The following is a 9,027-nucleotide window of genomic DNA, read 5'->3' as shown; positions in this document are numbered from 1 at the left end:
AAAATGACCTAGAAATAATATTCCCTTCAACCAAAATTCAGTGAGAAATATATTTTAATACAGTGGCATTTGTGCAGGGAGAAAAAAAAAAACACCGCAGTGTGACATTGCTGCTGTAGTTTAAGAAAAAAAATAAGGCAGGCTGCAGGGAAAGACTTTAAACTTTTATTACAGGAGAGGGTTTGAGGTGGGGGAAGTTCTCCAGATCCAAAGTATGCTTTCCTTAGCTGCTATAAATATAGCCATCATCTCTTCGCCACCCCCATGTGACAGTGACCTTGGAGGGTAGATGGAATGGAGACAAATACCTTTCTCAGGAAGGGTGAGCTGATTGCCTGGTATACCCAAACCTCCATTTTCACCACTTCCTAGGGATTGGAAAATATTATTATTAACACTGTTAAAAATTATCTTTTAAAAAGAAGCAATAACATTACATGTTAATTGCCTTTGTGCTTGCTTAGTTTCTTAGTGTCTCTGTGCTTTAAGTATAATTATTACTTTATTTTATAGGACTAACCCTCAGAAGATTTGGCCGAGGTCCCCAAAGCTAGGGAATAAAGTTGCTGAGATTCAAATCAGCTCTGAAAGCTCTCGTGCTTTCTCCAGGGTGTGACTTTCATATGCAGTTGTCCTTTTGGTTTGCCTGTGATGAATCAGTTCCAGAATGTTAATGGATTTCAGAATATGAAGCAAAGTCCCCTATATACAATGGCATGTTGTCATTTAGGTGACTGGAAATCCTCTGGCTTAATTAAATCTCCTCCAGAGTGTGTGTAACACCTAATATAATGTAAATGTGAGGTAAATAGCAGTGTGTACACTCTGTAGGAAATGATGGCAAGAAAAAATCCTGACCATGTTCAGCGCAGACTTAATTTCTAACCTACAGTTGATTGAATTTGTGGATGTGAAAGCTGCAGTTAGGGAAGGCGGAGAGCAATTATGAGGGTGAAGGTAGACCAGTTATTTGTTTTAAGTTTGTGTTCACAAGGAATTTCACAACTTAGGGACTGAGCTATTTCTGTGTCTGCTTTTCAGCTTTACATGTTCAAAGCCAATGTTTTGGATTGATTCATACAAGATTGGAATGTTAGGGAGCAGAAGCATGCCAGAGGAAGAGGTAACGTGTGAGTACAGACACGTTTGTGTGGAAGGGTATGGAGTCAAAGTCCAAGAAAGACACAGACACAGAAAGGAAGTAGATACACACAGGGCTAGACCATAAGAGATGTCCATAACATCCCAGAAACCACAGAGGTCTGCACTGACCAACCAAATGACACTCAAGGACCCTGAAGAAGTAGAGAAACAGAAAGACTTGTGGGAATGTCAGTTTTTCTTTTGATAACCCATTTTTGTATCTCTGAAGGCTTACTGTGATGTCAGAACCAACTGAGAGTTTCTGGGGTGGAGGATCACAGGAGCAGAAGCCAGACTATTCTCTGAGGAACACTGATTGCCCCAGCTGAGCAACCATACTAGAAACTAAGCTAGAGTTTACTTAGCCTGCTTTACAGACTCTGCCTGTAAGTTCAACTGTCTGACTTACATTCCTGGCGGGACCAGTCCATTAAGAGTGTGGTCATTTCCACAGCTGATTGGATCACCTGACTAGAGGAGCTGGTCAGCAACCATTCAGGATATCTTCAGAATTTGGTCTAAGAAGCTATGCGTGGCATAGTTCATCCTAATAATATCTGCACTAGTCAGAGGCAGGAGGATGGCAGCAAGTTCAAGGTCAACCTGTCTTACAAAGTGACTTTCAGGCCATCCAGGGCTACATAGTGAGACTGTTTCAAAGAATCAATCATTCTATCATAATATCATTTGACATTTAAACTGTATTGCTATACATACAATAAAGTGTGGTTTTAAATTTTTAAAAGAGAGAGGTTGGAGATTTGGCTTAGCCCAGTGGTTCTCAGCCTTTCTAATACCTTCACCTTAATACAGCTTAATACCTTAATCATGTTGTGGTGACCCCCAACTATAAAATTACTTCATTGCTACTTCATAACTGTAATTTTCTACTGTTATGAATCATAATGTAAATATCTGATAAGCTGGATATCTGATGTGTGACCTCCAAAGAGGTTGTGGCGCACTGGTTGAGAATGACTGGCTTAGCAATTGTACTGGCTGGTTTTGTGTGTCAACTTGACACAGGCTGGAGTTATCACAGAGAAAGGAGTTTCAGTTGGGGAAGTGCCTCCATGAGATCCAGCTGTGGGGCATTTTCTCAATTAGTGATCAAGGGGGGAGGGCCCCTTGTGGGTGGTACCATCTCTGGGCTGATATTCTTGGATTCTATAAGTGAGCAGGCTGAGCAAGCCAGGGGAAGCAAGCCAGTAAGGAACATCCCTCCTTGGTTTCTGCATTAGCTCCTGCTTCCTGACCTGCTTGAGTTCCAGTCCTGACTTCCTTTTGTGATGAACAGCAATGCAGAAGTGTAAGCTGAATAAACCCTTTCCTCCCCAACTTGCTTTTTGATCATGATATTTGTACAGGAATAGAAACCCTGACTAGGACAGCAATTAAAAACAATTTCTTGTCTTCCAGAGGACCTGAATGTAGAACTCAGAACCCGTATCAGGCAGCTCACAGAAGATCTGATGCCCTCTTCTGGGTTCCACAAATATCAGAAAAGGCATGAGCATGGAACAACACACACACACACACACACACACACACACACATTTATATTTTAAAAATGAGCCAAAGGAGGAAAAACAATTGACCAAAAATAGTAAGATGGCATGTTTGTAGAACTCTATGGTAGACCAGAGAGTCTGTACAGTGTTACATGTGAACCAGATTATAAGGGATGGGTCACTTAGAACTCAGCAAATGAAGGTCAAGAGAAAGGAGTACAGTTATGATTTCCCATGGAGTTACAGAGATGGGTAACTCGTCATGGTTAGTAGTGCAGGTAGGTTATTTCCCACGATTAGGACTTTCTAATATTCCCCTACCCGTCTTCCAATCTTGATAACAAACCCTCTTTGGGGGAGTGCTGATTTATTTTTTCTTAATAATTTCTAATTCAGACACTAATTTATGACTAAAGATACAATCACAGTCATGAACAATGGATGGATCCTTTCCAATGAAGATTCTTAGGTCTAATATGTGGGTAATGGAATTTTTAAGCAGAATGGTGCTGTGAGCCAAGGGTTGGGTCATCTCATAGGAAGTTTGATTCAAATAAAACAGAAGCTTCCAGCCCCCTCTGAATGGAAACGGAAGGAAATAATTACTCAGTATCTGCAAAGGGATCCTCACATTTGAACTTTACCATGTCAAACTCCTTTGTTTAGTTGAAGAAGGAATCTGAGGTTGCAAGAGTTTATTAAACTGCCACAACACCTGGACCGAGCAGGGATGGGGCCCGTAACTTTTCCTGTCTGACACTCAGCTTGCCAAGGGCCTAACACCAGCAGCCACTCACTCCAGCCTTTTCTTACCTATGGCCACGAGATAGCTAAACACGGGGGCTTGACTTGGCTAAATCGCTAAGCCCAAAGAGACAGTCAAACATTGTGCTGTTTTTTTGCTGTGAAGTTGTTATTGGATGAGATTAATATTTATATTGATAGATTCTGAGAAAAGCTTCCAAGGCTTGAACTGCATAAAGTCTTGACCTCCCCTAGGCAAGAAGGCTTTCTATCAGTAGGTAGCCTTCAGGCTTTGGATTACAAGAAAGAGAAAGAGAGGGGGGGGGGAGGGAGAGGGAGAGGGAGAGGGAGAGAGAGAGAGAGAGAGAGAGAGAGAGAGAGAGAGAGAGAGAGAGAGAGAGAGAGATTGTTTCTTTGGAGAACCATGACCACATAGTAACGGACAAATGGATAACACTCCCACTTTGTTTTTTGTCTTGTTTTGTTTTGTTTTTTAGTCTGCATGAACTAAGGCTGTTGCTTCTCACAACCCAGTCTCACAGAAAAGACCATTCAACACTACAAAGTAGAATACATTATTTAAAAACAAAAACAAAAACAAAACAAAAAAAAAACACCAAGCTTTCCTTCTGTATTAAATCTCACTAGATTCCATTTCAGAGTGACCTTCCCAACCTTGTCTTCAGACTCTGTCTCAGCTCAGTGTCTCAGTTTGTGGGAGTGTATAAATTAGCCAGGAGATTACTCGTCATGCTGTAACACCAGCAATAATAAGGACGGATTCTGGACCTATATTCGCCAGTGAATCACAAATCTCCGTAACCTCTGTCTGCACACAAATGTCATTGGTACCTGCAAGGGCCGGAGAGGAGATGCTAATTTGAAAACTTTTATTGGCCGTAATTTGTCTGAAGATGGTGAACAGACTCGCAAATCAAGCTAAGGGCGCGCTTTAGTACTCTTCATCAGTATACAAAGTCGTCGGGAAGATGTGGCGAGAGAGAGTGGGCCAGGGAGCAACACCAGGTCTGTCAGTCAGTCGTACAGTGTGTTTGGGGTCTTATTGCAGGCCACCAGTAACTGATTGGGAGAGGAGAGAGAAGAGGAAATGGCAGTAGCTACTCAAATTGTACTGTGAATCCTGTGGCAAGTGACAAGGATGCCAAGTAGACCACAAGAGTATGCCTGTTTTTATACAATAAAATTCATATCAACTATAATGAAACAAGAGAAAGCATCATGTGCTTAGCAATAAAAAAGCAAACATAATAATCTGTAGGTCAAAAGGTTAGACTATGACAAAAAAAATTGCTCTTGAAATTGCATAATGGAAATTCTACACACTAAAGCTTGCTCAATGGAGCCAAATGGAACTAGCCGAGATTACCATATCCTTACGACCTCTCCCACAATAGTAAATGAAACAGAAGATCAATGAATGAGCAAAGCGTTCAGCCTAAGAACTAAGAAAAAGTGATAGGATAGACTCGGGGGGGGGGGGGGGGAAATGAAAATGAAATTAATGATTGCCCAAAGTAGAAAACCAATAGAGAAATGAATTCCCAAGCCAGAACAGACTCTGTAAAGAAGACAGAGCTCACCGGGTCCTTACCAAAGGATCAGACAGAAGGAGAGGAATCTCACGTGAGTCACTTTAATTATGAAAGAGCTGACATAGCCATAAACGTAGCGGAGTTCAGGGCTTAGTGGAGAATAATAAAGATGAAATCCACTGGATTCAGAAACTACAGGTGAAATGGAAACCTCCAACTGCCTGGAGACCAGATAAGAAAGCCTGGGCAGCCAATCATAACAGAGCAAACGGACAAGTGGTCGCTAATTGGTTGTTTAAAAGGGTATTGGGCCCAGATTTTTAAATATCTTTCATTTTAAGGTAATTACAGATTCAGGGTCACAAACATGGCCCTGAAAGTATAATCTTCATTAGCTCCCTCTAATGATGTTTTATAGAACTGCTCCTCAATGATCAGAACCTGATGCTCCCACTGGAGCAAGAACCAGGAACACGACAGACAAACATTTTATTTGCTTTTCTACTAACACCATGTCTTAGTTAGGGCTTCCATTGCTGTGAAGAGACACCATGACCAAGGCTACTCTATAAGGACAGCATTAAATCGGGGCTGGCTTACAGTTTCAGAGGTTCAGTTCATTGTCATTGTGGCAGGAAGCACGGCAGCATCCAGGCAGGCATGGTGCTCCAAGAGCTGAGAGTTCTACCTCTTCATCCAAAGGAAGCCAGGAGCAGACTAGCTTCCTGGCAGCTAGGAGGAGGGTTTCCAAGCTTATCCCCAAAGGACATACTTCTTCCAACAAGGTCACACCTACTCCAACAAGGCCACACCTCCCTGGGCCACTCCCTGGGGAAAACATATTCAAATCAGCACACATCCTGTAGGGATTAAATCCAGGAATCCAGATTTCATTCATTTATCACTTCTATTCCTGACATTACCTCAGCCAGTTCTTGTTCTTCATGATCTTGATTTTGGGGGGGGGGAGGGGCGGGGAACAGGGTCTTACTATATAGTCCTGGCCAGCCTGGAATTTGCTCTGTAGACCAGACTAACCCCAGAGTCACAGAGATCTGCCAACAGAGTGATGGGATTAAGGTGTGAGCCACTTCTTTCTGCGTAGTCTTGATACATCTGAAAAGTACTGGTAACTCATTTTGTATAGTTTGAGGTTTCAGCGTTTTCCTATGGTTCTACAGAGGTTGTGCATTTGGGGAAAAAGTAAAGAATAAAATTTTATATTCTTAGTGCATCCAACCCAGAGAATGAACATGATGTCAAGATACCTGAGCTATCTACAGCTATACATGCTTTTAATGCCAGCACTCAGGATACAAGGGTAGACTGATTTCTGAGTTCAAGGCCAGTCTGGTCTACATATTGAGATCCAGTCTAGCTAGGACTATATACAGTGAGACCTTGTTTTTTAAAAAAAACTATTTATTACTTTCAAAATGGATACCTTGGGAAGTTATTCTGCTTTAGTTTGTCCTAATATCAGAGGGGAGCATAGGGCTCTGCCCAATGATATACAGGCCCTTTCTACAACATTGAAAATGAAACTGGGTTCTGAGTCTGTGCTATTCCTATGGTTTTTCAGGAGACTGTGAGCAATAACTAAGGAGATAAGCTATGCAGGAAACGTTCCAAGAAGGAGGAGGAGGAAGAGAAGGAGAAGGAGGAGGAGGAAGAAACACACACTATCTTACAGAGGTGACTTATTACTACTGCTGGGTTATCTCTGGCTTCTGAAACAACTCAAAGGCTGAGGATGTGACACATACCACACCATGTTCCTCTTCTTTGGGAAGAAGGGAACTTTGACCCTAACATCATAGGACCAGGTCATCTTGGGGAAGGAAAAACACAAAGGCTTGAGTACTGAGAGTGCATGCTCTTCCCTAATTCATAGCTGGTTGTCATTATTTTGTGTGCCCAGGAAGCCCCTCCGCTGTGTCACTGTGTCTTGTGCTGACTCACTCGTGGTCTTCAAGCTCATATTCATGTACCATTATAAATGTGTTGGGTTGAGGTGTGTGGGTACTCTTTGCTATTTCTCTGTAGGAGTTAAATGACATTGTACGGCGTCTGATGCAAAAGCCTGGATTAGTGTCTGGGGTATTAAACAGATCACTCCTTCCACAGGACCTCAGGATAATGGGCTGATGAATGGACGATGAGACTTTATTGCATTTATATGGTTTTCTGTGCCCTTTGAAATGTGATTAGTTCTTTTAAGGATCATGGACCCTTATGATACTGAGCTCATAAATAATTAAATCCAATTAATACTCCAGACTGAACCAAACCTAATTCATTTCAAGTTCTGTGCTCAGCAGAGGAAGCCCCGGTTCGCTACTTTTGAAATAATAACGCACCTTATTTCAGCTTCCCTTCCATTCACTTTGGTAGTAAAATACAAGGACAAGAGGAGAGAGAGAGAGAGAGAGAGAGAGAGAGAGAGAGAGAGAGAGAGAGATGCCCTGGCCTGCGGGGATTTTCGACAGGGGACCCTAGAAGAGAAGGGCAGAGAAACAGAGACAGGAGACTTGAAGAACGAGGTCAATACTAATTAACTGTTCAAGGCCTCAAAAACTGTATTTTCTCAGGGAACTTATACAGGCAGGGGAAGAAGTGAGCAAGTGGGATTCTTCACGTAGCCCGGGCATTCAGTCAAGGTGCATCTCTGGCAGCTACAAGATGTTTTCTTCTTCTGGGAGGACACAGTGACCATTGACTACCCGATCTCTCCAAGGTCTGTAGCTGAGGAGAAGTCAAAACCTAAGCCTATCTTTAAAATGAAATCTAAATTAAAGTAAGGTCAGTTTGGCTCCTGGGAGAGAGAGAGAGACGGAGACAGAGACAGAGAGACAGAGATAGAGAGACAGACAGAGAGACAGAGAGTTGTGCATGTAGAATTTACATTAAAATATGCTACCTTATTACTTGAAGAGATTTAAGAAGAGTAGATAAAGTGATACAACAAAGTATATACTTCTAAAGGTTTCCTTTAAAAATAATTTTTAGGGGCTGGAGAGATGGCTCAGTGGTTAAGTGGTCCTGAGTTCAAATCCCAGCAATCACATGGTGGCTCACAATCATCCGTAATGAGATCTGACGTCCTCTTCTGGTGTGTCTGAAGACAGCTACAGTGTACTTATTTATAATAATAATAAATAAATCTTTGTGCTGGAGCGAGCGGGGACTGAGCGAGCAAGGTTAACTGGAGCGAGCAGAGGTCCTAAACTCAATTTCCAGCCCTAATGAAGGCTCACAACCATCTGCACAGCTCCAGTGTACTCAGATACATAAAATAAATAAATCTTTAAAAAATAATTTTTGAAATGTGAAATAATGTGTGAAAAGGCACTAAGATAATACAAGGTGTATCAACATGTGTGGCTCTGGAGGCGCCTCTCCGACTCTCTTCCCTTCTGAGGTTAAAGACCGTAATGCTGGGTGCTCGGGCTCATGTCAGCCCCAGTGGGTTTTCTGCCCATGTGTGCAAACAAAACCACTGCGTTGTTCTAGAGACTTGGGTCTTTACGTAAATGGTCACATACTTTCAGTTACTTTTTAATGTGAAAACCTGGAAGTGTTTTCTTATTAATGTGTGTGATTCTGATTCATTCAAATCCTCCTATCACATGTTTTCTTATGTGGCTGAGTATTTTGGCTAGGAGTAACAGTGCTGCAAAACAAAAACAAAAACAAAAACCCTCCTTAGCCTGCTGTGTGCATGGAAGGGAATTTCCCTCGGACATGTGACCGTTGGTTGATAGGCACAAAAATACAAGTCATTCAAAGAAATAACTTGACTTTCAATTTGATCTTAACAGAAAATATAGACTTAAGAAAGGGCGGGAGGAGCTGGAGAGATGGCTCTACATTTAAGGACACTGACTGCTTTTCCAGAGGATCTGGTTTGATTCCCAGCATTCACATGGCAACTCACAACTCTCAACTCTTTGTAACTCCTGTGTCCGAAGATCCAGTATTTCTGGTCTCCATACACAATGCATACACATAGTGCAGAGGCATACATTCAGAAAAACTATCCAAACACACAAAATAAAAATTAGGGTTAATTAGAA

The 9,027-nt window shown here is 41.9% G+C and overlaps 1 non-coding gene across 1 annotated transcript; it reads left to right on the top strand.

The window, feature by feature from the left end:
• The first annotated feature begins 6,382 nt into the window (after window positions 1-6,382).
• Window positions 6,383-6,580, top strand: LOC127666462 (small nucleolar RNA SNORA73 family). Its single transcript, XR_007973654.1, has one exon. It is a non-coding gene; the product is annotated as a small nucleolar RNA SNORA73 family (small nucleolar RNA).
• The last annotated feature ends 2,447 nt before the right edge of the window (window positions 6,581-9,027 follow it).

This window comes from Apodemus sylvaticus, chromosome 15 (genome assembly GCF_947179515.1).
Source record: "Apodemus sylvaticus chromosome 15, mApoSyl1.1, whole genome shotgun sequence".
Lineage (NCBI taxonomy): Eukaryota > Metazoa > Chordata > Mammalia > Rodentia > Muridae > Apodemus > Apodemus sylvaticus.
The sequence above is the reverse complement of the archived record's forward strand: the minus strand, read 5'-3'. Positions and strand labels throughout refer to the sequence as shown.